We start from the raw sequence: 11,374 nt of genomic DNA, 5'->3' as shown, positions 1-11,374 counted from the left end.
ACTCAGATATTATGACATATGATGTCATAGTAACTATGGTAACATGACAAACAACAATTTTCCTTAAAGGGATAGTCATAAAATTAACAGAAATTTAAAACAAAACACTGGATTTTAGACTTTATACAAGTCTCCCTTCAGCCTCCAACCCTCCAGAAAAAAAACCAAATTTGTTCAACAACTCATTATACCCTCTAAGCCAGGCAATATCTTGGTCAGTGCCTTCTGTGACTTTTCCAAAGCTTCCACTTACTTCCCCTAATGGGGTGACCAGAATTTCACACAATACTTGAAGTGCAGCTGAACTAAAACTTTACATAGCTGCCACATGACTTATACTCAGTGCTCTGCTGAATGAAAGGAAGTATGACACTTGCCCTCCTTGCACAATACAATAATGGAAAGGGAACAAAGTAATTTAGAGGACTGAGTAATAATCTGGAGAGAAGAATTCAAATTGCATCATGGAAGCTGGAGACTTTACCATCAATAACTTCATCTCTAAATAAAAGTAATTAAATCTAGTAGTGACCAGAAAGCTCTTTGATTGTTCTTAGCAAGACATCTTCCTCCCTCTCAACATTAATAGAGAAGAATTTGTCATTTCTCCCTACCCTAGCTTTTCTCTAACTCCAGACACTGAGCAAATTAATTCTGAACTGGCTTTTGAAATTTCCCAGCATGATTGAATTTGACACAACCACAATAAAAATATGAATTGAGGTAAAATTCAACAGATCCCTTTGATCTGGAATTGGCAAAGGCATATTCAGCCAGTTGACTTTCCTAACAAAATATCTGTGGTACTGAGACTAAGAAGGAAACTTGTCCTGTTGAACCACCAAGTAATACCCTAAGAGATGAGATTCATACGATCATACCTATTGGTTAATGTGGGCTTTTCCATCACAGTTCTAGCCTATGTTCTACCCACTTGTAGAATAAATGGTAAAAAACAGAATATATTCTGGGTTGGAAGCTTCAATGTCCATTTCTGAGATTAATTGAGTATTATCATGACTGCGTGAGTACTGAAAGGCAGAGTCACCAGTGATGCACCATCAATCACTCCGGATACTATTGTAGAGAAACTAATAGGCTTTAATTCACTTGAGAATAGAGCATATCCCTATTATTCAGTTATCCTGTACTGAGTTGCAGGGGGCTGTGGAACAGTCACCTTTATACAGGAGCCTGTGGGGAGGGGCCACAGGTACAATCGGCCAATAGGTATGCTTGACCAGTTATTACAGTGGTTCACCACAACCAGATTCAGCTAGAAGTCACAATTAGAAGCCCAACTCAAAGGACAAACCAACCTTTTATTCATTAATTCCTCTGATCCAGTTTGATCTGAACCTGAAATCATTAATGAGAGAGATGACTATTCTTTCTCTATCTCTATCTTATTGTTCTAAAGGATATTATTTTAAATGGATCCAACAGTTCAGGACACCCAGGAGATACCACAAAACTGATTTGCACATGATGTTATAACTTACTTTACTAGAACGGCCCTCAAATACCATCACCGTTCAGCAAGTGGATTAATACTTTTTTTTATGCTGGCTGTATTGAGAAATGCTGTACATGCTGAAACCACAATACATGGGTTCATGTATATTCAATATCAGAGCTAACAAAAAATGGAAGAAATTTCACAACCAATAATTCAACTTTCCACTTTTCTCACGTTAAAAGTCGAATGGACACAACAATTAGATTGGTGCAAAAAGAACTTCAATGTCTGAATATCAGTTTGTAAGTTAAGAAGGCTGACATTAGAAATCACAAGTGGATATCCTATATCACTCTGTGTTTAAAGTTCCCACCATCACAATGGCCAGTCTTCAGTCAAATAAGTGTATCATGAAATATACGTATGCAGAAAAGGGTATGGAATTCATTAACTTCGGACTGTACTGCTGAAGATCTGTGGTTCAGAGCTAGCTCTATTTCTGGTCAAAATTTTCTCATGAATTTCAAACACTGGTATCTACATGAAGGCCTATTATTCACTGCAAATAAAAAGCACATAAAATTCAAATTGTTGAACAACAGGTAAGGTCAGGTAAGCACAGTGAATGAGTAGGTAGTGGGATGGCAGCTAGGGCAGTGGAATGCTCTGATTTCAAGATGTGGGAAATCTGGGAGAACATCATTGTTCCTGATGACTACACCTGCATGAGGTGCATCCAGCTGCAGCTCTTTACAAACTGAGTTAGCAAACTGGAGTTGGTGCTGGATGAAATCCAGATCCTTCGGAAGACTCAAGCTGTGGGGAAACAATCACATTCAAAAGGCAGGAGGCAAATCATTAGGTGGCTGTTAGGAGAGGGAAGGTAAATAGACAGAGTAGGGCCAATAAGAATTCTGTTGGGGGGGATGATAAATCAGTCTCTGGTCCAGGGTCTGGCCATTTGGATAAGAAAGGAAGAGAGAGAAGAGGAGAGCAACAGTGATAAGGGATTTGATAGTTAGATGAATAGATTTGAGGTTCTGTGAACAAGATCGAGACCTCTCAGGTGCCAGGGTCAGGGATATCTCCAATCAAGCCCACACCATTCTCAGGTAGGGGGGCGGGTATGTGGAGAACAGCCAGATGTTGTGATCCACATTGGTATGAATAACATAGATAGGAGTAGGGATGAGGTTCTGATGAGGAAGTTAGAAAGAATCCTGAAAAGCAGGACCTCATGGGTGGGTATCCTAGGATTTCTGTCTGTGCCACGCACCAGTGAGGGTAAGAATAGGAATTATGGCTGTTGAATGTGTGGCTGATGAGTTAATTCCAGGGGTCGAGGTTCAGATTTGTGAATTATTGGGATTTCTTCTAGGTAAGGTATGACCTGTACAAAAAGGACAGACTGCACCTGACTGGAAAGGGTCCAATATTCTGGCAGACAGGTTAACTAGAACTTTTGGGAAGAGTTTAAACCAGTTTGAGATGGGAACCAGAATGTGAATGTAGAGAATAGGGCAAAAGATGTAATGTGTTGTGTGAGTGTGAGGAAGAACAGGCAGGGGAGGAAACATAAAGGTAGTCAGTTGGATGGTTTGAAATGTATCTATTTCAATGGTAGGAATATTAGGGATAAAGGAGATGAACTTTGAGCATGGATTAGTATGTGGAATTATGATGTGCTGGTCATTACAGAGATACAAGGACAGGATAGGTTGATACAGGTATCAGGGTTTAGATGTTTTTTAAATGGGTAGGATGGGGATAAAAGAGGGGGGCTAATATTACTGGTCAGGGATAGTATCACAGTTGCAGAAATGGAGGAAACTATGAGGGAGTCTCTACTGAGTTGGTATGGGTGGAAGTCAGAAATAGAAAGACACCAATCCCTGTATTGGGAGTAGTCTATAAGTTGCAAAATAGTCCTCGTGACCCTGAGGAACTGATTAGTTGGCAGATTTTATAATGGAGCAGAAGTAACATGCTTGTTTTTATGGGAGACTTCAACTTCCCAAATATTGACTGTCACCTCCTGACTACAAGAGGCAGAATTCTTCAGGAGTATCCAAGAAGGATTTGTGGTCCAGCTGACTAGAGAAGAGGCCATATTGGATATAGTACTAGATAGTGAATCTGACTAGGTGACAGACCTCCCAGTGAGGGACTATTTTGGTAATAGTGACCACAACTCTCTGAGGTTTAGCATGGCTATGGACATGGATAAAATCCATCAAAATGGTAAAGTGTTTAATTGGGGAAGGGGTAATTATGATAGGATGAGACAGGAACGAGGAACAATAAATTGTGAACAGATGTTCTCTGAAAAAAGCAACGTGTAAAATGTTTCTGTACCACCTGAAAGGGGTTCTGGAGAAGTTTGTCCCACTGAGAATGGAAAAAAATGGAAGGAAAAGGGAATCGTGGTTGACAAAACGTGGGGCAGCTAGTTAAGAGGAAGTAGGAAGCAGACATTATACTTAGGAAGTTAAAAGACAGAAAAGGCCGATGGGAATTATATGATAGCCAGGATCTTCAGAAAGGTTTTAGAAGAGCTCAAAAGGGGCATGAGAAGGCTTTGTCAAGTCGGATTAAGGAAAACCCTAAGGCATTTTCTGCATATGGGAAGAACAGAAGGCTGAGGAGAGAGAATTTTAAATTAAATTTAGACGTACAGCATGGTTGGAGGACATTTCGGCCAAAGAGTGCATGGAGTCCAGTTGACCAACAAACTCTTGTATGTTTTGAATGGTGGGAGGAAACCAGACTCCCAGAGGAAACAAACACAGATATGGTGATTACATGCAAACTCCTTAAAGACAGCACAGGGTTCGAACTCCGGTCCTGATTGTTGGCACTGTAACAGCATTGTGCTAACCACTGGACTAACTATGCCACCCAGAGGTAGGTAGGTCCACATAATGATAAAGGAGGCAGACAAGGTTGGGGACGTCCTAAATGAATACATTGGTTCAGAATACACCAGAGAAAAAGACCTTTGTCTAGGTGGGGGGATCCGTCCCCGGAACCAGATGAGATATACCCCAGGTTGGTATGGGAAAGGAGGGAAGAGATTGCTGGGGCGATGGCAATGATCTTTCCATCCTCCTTGGCCACAGGGGAGGTGCCGGAGGATTGGAGAATGGCAAATGTGTTCCCTTTTTTTAAATTAGAAGTTAACATGGAGAATCCTGGCAATTATAGACCAGCGAGTCTTACTATAGTAGTGGGGAAACTATTGGAGAGGATTCTTAAGGGCAGGATTTATGAATATTTAGAGAGTCCAGTCGATTCAGGGGCAATCTTGCTTGACAAATCTGTTGGAATTCTTTGAGTAAGTAATGAGCAGGAGAGACAAAGGAGAGCCAGCAGATGTTGCTTTTATGAATTTTTAGAAGGCCTTTGACAAGATGCAACATATATAGCTACTGAACAAGATAGGAGTGCATGGTTTAATGGGAGAGATGTTTGTGTGGGTAAAAGATTTGCTGATTGGCAAAACACAAAGAGTGTAAATAAAGTTGACCCTCCTGGATTGCTGCTAGCGACTAGTGGTGTTCCACAGGGATCGGTGGTAGGTCTGCAACTTTTCATTATGCATCAAAATGATTTAGATGATGAAATTGATGGCTTTGTGAGCAGGTTTGCAGAAGATGCAAAGATAATTAGAGGGGTGGATAATGTTTAGAAAGCTCAGAGTCTGCAGAGGGACTTGGACAGGTTGGGAAAATGGTAGATGGATGACAGTGTAGGGAAATGTATGATTGTATACTTTGGTAGAAGGAATAAAAGTGTCGATTATTTTCCAAATGGGGAGAAAATTCAGAAAGCAGAGGCCCAAAGTTGCTTGGGAGTCCTGGTGCAGGTTTCCTTGAAGGTTAAATTGCAGGTTGAGTTGGTAGTAAGTAAGACACATGCAAAGTTAGCGTTCATTTCAAGAGGTCCAGAATTTTAAAAAATGCCAAGATGTAAAACTGAGGCTTTGTAAGGTTTTGATGAGACCGTGTGTGGAGTATTGCGAGCAGTTTGGTCCCCATATATAAGAAAGGATGTGCTGGCAGGGACCAGAGGAGATTCATGAGAATGATCCTGAGGATGGGAGGGTTAATACATGAGGACTGTTTGATGTCTCTGGGTCTGAACTCTCTGGTGAGTTCAGAAGAATGAGGAGGGATCTCACTGAAACACACCAAATATTGAATGGGCTGCATAGAATGGCTATGGAGAAAATGTTTCCATCCTTGAGAAAGTCCAGGATCAAATTGCACAGCTTCAGAATAAAAGGACATCTCTTTAGAACAGAGGTGAGGAGAAATATCTTCAGCCAGAGGGTGGTGAATCTATGGAATTCACTGCCACAGATGACTGTGGAAGTTAAGTCATTGCGTATATTTAAAGCAGAGGATGACTAGTAAATGCATTAAAGGTTACAGGAAGACAGCTGGGAAAATGAGGTTGAGAGGAAAAATACATCAACCATGATTTGAATGGTGAAGCAGACACGATAGGCCAAATCATAAAAACAGAAAAGCAGGAGCTGTGCAAAGTTACACCTACTAACTTACGCAATATGCAGCCACAAACTGGGTTGTGTGAATTATTTCTTAGTTATGATAGCAATAAAAGAAATATCGAGATAAGAGAAGGTATTAAAAATTCATGTAAAGTACAGAAAGGTAAGCCATTTGTTTTCAGATGAGCTTGTAATAAAGTTTGATCCAAGGATAAACCCGGAATTCGTGTCAGCTCTTCTGCTGCAATGAATTAGGAATGGAGCATTGCCAAGCTCAACACTAACTCTTAGGCCCTTCTGACCTGGAAGGACCAGAGAGGTACTTGAATATTTTCCTTCTGGTTCCACTGACTTGACTGCCAAATGCCATTTCTCCATTTCATATCAGATTTGTGTTAATCTTTAGTTTAATGTTAAAATATATTTCATATAATAACTAATTTTACTAAAGCATGTCTTAGTAAAGTTAGTTATGAAAGACAGGGTCACACACAGGTCACATCACATCTACAGAGACTCAATGACAGACAGTGCATTTCAGAGTAGCCAAGTCTGGAAGAACAAGATCATAGTGCAACTGAAGTAGGTCCTAATTGATTCTTGGACAATGGATGTGCATGCACAGCATTTTTCTGGCAGCTAGTCAATTAAGCAGGTTCTTCCTTGAGTGACATGTGCTTAGACTTTCCAGAGTCATAACTACTTAAACCTCTTGGACAGAGATGATGTTTTTATGGAAGCGAAGTGATAATTTGAAGGAAGAAAAATGATCATCTACCATGACTGTATTTTGGAGAAATGAAACTGAAACAAGTGGTGATGTTATGTCACATGATTTCAGAGAAATGAAGGCAGAGAGAGACATTTTGAATCCAGACTGAAGAAATTGATCATCCTGTGTAAGTCACAGGGGTAAAACAGTAGTCTCTGGAGAAAGACGTAGGAGATAATAAAAAATAATTGGTTTTAAAGTAAGCAAGACCATTTTGCTCTTGATTAAGAAAGAAATCATCATAAAGATCACAGTTCTGTAACCCTAACAAGATAGGGGAAACGATTATTTTGAATGTACCATTTTCCAGTGAAATTTCCATTGCTATTCCTTTGTTAGTTAATAACAAAATTTGTGAGTTTGCAACAAGTTTAATAGACATATCATCTTAGAGCTCCTCACCATTTCCAATCTTAGAATAACTTCACCAAAAGTATTAGATCAAAATGTTAGCTGGCTCATTGTTACATTTTCAAGGACATTTATAATCATGCCACATCACATGAGAGAGAAAACACCACTGGGTGTAAAATCCAGCCCTATCGAGGCAGATAAACCTCCCTCAATTGAGAACCACTTCTGAACTTCACTGAACAAGAGAGTTTATGATCCATTAACCTTAATAACTAATTGATGCACATTCTTCCATCTCACTTACTTCTGTGGAGAGAAAAACATTAGGTATATCATGTAGAATAAGCAATTTATTTACAAAATTACATGTTCCATGCTCCAATTGTACGACTACTAAAATTAACAAAATAATGTACATGATTCCAGGGTTTCTGAGATTTCTGCATCACTTATTAAACAGTAGTTAATTTGAGTATCCTAACTGAATGATTTCCAATTCACTTATGTTGAAGGGCCACGTTTGCTTCAATTTATATGCCTGTTCAGCTCCTTATAAAGGAACTGTCTGAGTTGAAATTTGTAACAACAGAAGTTGACAATTTAGCATTTTATTCCTTTCATCAGTAAATGTTTTAGGGCTGGATTTCCTACCAAAAAGGTTCTGGATTTCAGCAGCCAAAGATTCATACATTATAATATTTTGGGAGGGCACCTATGAATGATGCCCTGCTGTGATAATTCAGACACCATGACTTTCAAACTTGCACCCAGTTGTGTACGAAGGCTTATCACATGTCTGGTAAGCTGTGAAGCATTCATGCAGAAGCAGGCCTTCTCATTAGTTATAGTGGCTTACCTGAGAAGGTCCCACATCACAGTGCCTGAAGCTGCAAACTGATTTCAGTAGGTCTATTTTATCTTACCCTTTATATTGGGTCACTCAAAACCCACTGAATTTCAATATATATGCCCTCTCCCTCTCCCCCTTCCCTCTGCCACTCTCAAGATTGTAACGACAATCCTCTTCTCCTAACCAGTGTTGAGAGTGACCTTCGCTTATGGGCGTTGTTTGATCTTCAAAGTCCAATTGTCCTCTAGACTGAGACTGCAATTTCACCTCTGATTTCTCTCTCATAACAGCAGCTCCCCCAACACTCCCCGCCCCCCCTCATTAGCAGAGCATTTTCTGGGCACAGTCCCTCAATTTTTTTAATATATGTTGCCCAGTTGAATCTACTTTTCCAGATGCTGAATATATTCTGGTCAGAATTCCTAAAATATAACTAAAATAAAACTATTAAAGGCACTTGCTATATTATGTTCTTGTATATTTAGCTGGTGAAACAATCTCATAAACTTAAAAATTTGTCTTAGAATATATAAATTGCCATTAAAGGCTTATTTTGTTCAATTTATTCATTGTGTCCTAAAAAGTATCTTTGTGAGTAAACACAAATCAAAATAATATTGCTGTCAGAAATCTCTGAGAATCCTTTGATCCAGCATATTGTGACATTTGCACATTAAAAAGAGGATTTAGTCCTTGTTATTAGTTTGTCTTAAGGATTTATGATTTATCCATTTAAATATCATTTCTGCTTACATTTCTTTTGTAGATAAAACTGCAATTACATTTGAAGATCTGAATGGACTGTATGACTTTAATAACAAAATAATAATTGTCATAAAAAACAGCAATTGAATTCTTTGCTACTTTCAAGTGATCTAAAGAATAGAGAAAGCAACAGGTTTAATTGGACTCATCTTTCCTGAAGCACTGTGGATCCAAATGAAATTAATAATAAAATTATAACCATGTAAATCCTATGCCACTTGAGCTATATTGATCTGTTTGTCTCCTTTACAGCCACTGATATTCTTCTAACTTCTTTTTTCTTCTGGGGTTTTTGCTATCATGCCCTCCTGTGACTTTTACCACCTGCTACTTTGCACCTGTTACAACTTATAAACCATATGCCGCAGTCCCAGACAGTGGAGATAAGAATTATAATCTTATGCATGATTCATTCAGTCCCATCTGCTTGAGAGTCACAATTTTAAAACATTTATCCCATTTAAAGCCAGACCTGAGTGCTGTATTTTTTATTGCTAACTTGCCTGGGGCAACAGGATATAAAACTACTGATTCTAAAATAAGTTAATTCAGTGAATAATTTTATCTCTAGAGAAAATAAATAATATCACAGAGGATGCATGTGTAGCAAAGTACATAAGAACAGCAATAAGTAAAATTACCTTATATTCTGTTGGGATTTTCAATGTAATTCCAACCAATAAAATGGAATATATTTTTCCAGTGAATTATTAACTGATAAAGCTATTAGCCAAATGATCTATTGCAAAAAATAAGAAATAATACTAATATATTTCTTAGGGCAGGCAGGGGACTTTGTGGAGGTAAACCCTCTCTGTAACTGGAAACAAAATGAGAAAACATTTATTTTGCGTTTTTCGTGACCTTGGGGCAACCAAAATGCTCTCAAAGTGCAGTCTCTGCTGGTAATGGATGAAACAGCTTATTCACATGTAGCAAAGTGGTGGAAATATCAATGTCATAATTAGCCAGATTTGAGTGAGATGCAGAGTTGAAAGATGACTGTTTGCCAGGACACCAGTGGGAAAAAAAATCTTTGTCTGCATCCATCTGAGGAAACATATTTAATGTCATTCTCAGACACCCTCATGGTAGTGCAAGTCCCCATCAGACTGGTTTACAACATTAGCGTTGAATTTGTGCTTGTGTGTAAATAGAACGTGGATACATTACACTCGATTTCAGAAACAAGGGTGGAACCTCCGAGATGTGGCTGACTTAACAGAGACTTCGTGTCAATCACACTGAGGAACTCTTTACCCAACAATCCAGCTTTGCCACATCCTTAGTAAAACATGTTTTAAATAGAAGTATACATGACCTACCTCCTACGTTCCGGGTTCTTGAAGAGATTGGAAATTAATGGGAGGTTTTAATTGTGGCTTCATGTTGTCTGGATATGATATGCTTGTAGATATATCATAATGAAGAGAAAAAATTATTACTTTCATCAGAGTGGACTTGGTTCACAGGGAATATTATGAAATTGTTGTTGCTTTTCAGGCGCCTTGCCTTCAGCGTGGGCCATCTCCATCCATCACGGTCTCTGACCCTCCGAATTGTAATTGTTGCCTCCCCTGTTTCTAACTGTGATGTTAATCAATCTATCATTTTCCTTCCCTGTCTGCCTTGGCTTCATTTTTCTTCCATCTTTCCAGTTGTAACTAGATGTTCTAATGTATCTCTTCTCATGATGTGTCCAAAGAATTTTGATTGCTGTTTTCTGATTATTCTAAATAATATATGTTTAGTTTTTGTTCTTTGTAGAACTTTGTTTATTGTCCTGTCTGTATTTGACATGCATAGCGTTCTTCTGAGAAACCACATCTCTCCTGCCTTGATTCTTCTTAATTAACAAAAACAGTTTGAAACAAAAGCAGAAATTGCTGGAAACTGCGATGACAGGGAACATTTTTGAAGAACAAATAAGAGCCAGGAATATAACTTTAAATTAAATTTAATTGCTTAGAAAGTGAAGGGAAAAGTTTTTGTACATTTTGTGACTTAACCAATAAAAGACACAATTATCAGGGGAAAATACATTGATTTATAGTTAATTCCATTAAATTTCTGATTCTCCTTCTGAAATTCTGCTGAGTTCAAGACACAAACATGCTGGAGAAACTCAGCAGGTCACGCAGCATCTATGGGAAGTAATGAGTAACCAGTGTTTCCGACCTGGTCCTTCCATGTGTCTGACAGCAAAAACATGGAAGAGTCCAGAGATGTGGAATAGCGGCCTACCCAGAATGCCTCCCTCATGGCCAATAGACTGATCAGGCCATATTTAATTCTCTCACTGCTCTTGCTTTTCCTTCCAGTAACTGCTGAGTTATAAACCCATCTCAAAATAACAGGGCAGGACATTTTCATCCACTTTATATGGATATATACATGCATCATTGGAAGACCACAGTCACTGCAGATTGGTAACAACATCTCCTCCTCACTGACAATCAGCACAGGCATACCTCCATGATGTGTACTCAGCTCACATTTCTGCCATCTCTACACTCACAACTGTATGGCTAGATACAATTCAAATGCCATATAAAAATTTGCCGATTATACCAGGATTGTTAGCAGAATCACAAATGGCAATGAGGAAGATAATAGAAGTGAGATAGATCAGCTAGCTAGTTCACAACAACAACTTTGCAC

The sequence above is a fragment of the Narcine bancroftii genome, chromosome 3 (genome assembly GCF_036971445.1).
Source record: "Narcine bancroftii isolate sNarBan1 chromosome 3, sNarBan1.hap1, whole genome shotgun sequence".
Lineage (NCBI taxonomy): Eukaryota > Metazoa > Chordata > Chondrichthyes > Torpediniformes > Narcinidae > Narcine > Narcine bancroftii.
The sequence above is the reverse complement of the archived record's forward strand: the minus strand, read 5'-3'. Positions refer to the sequence as shown.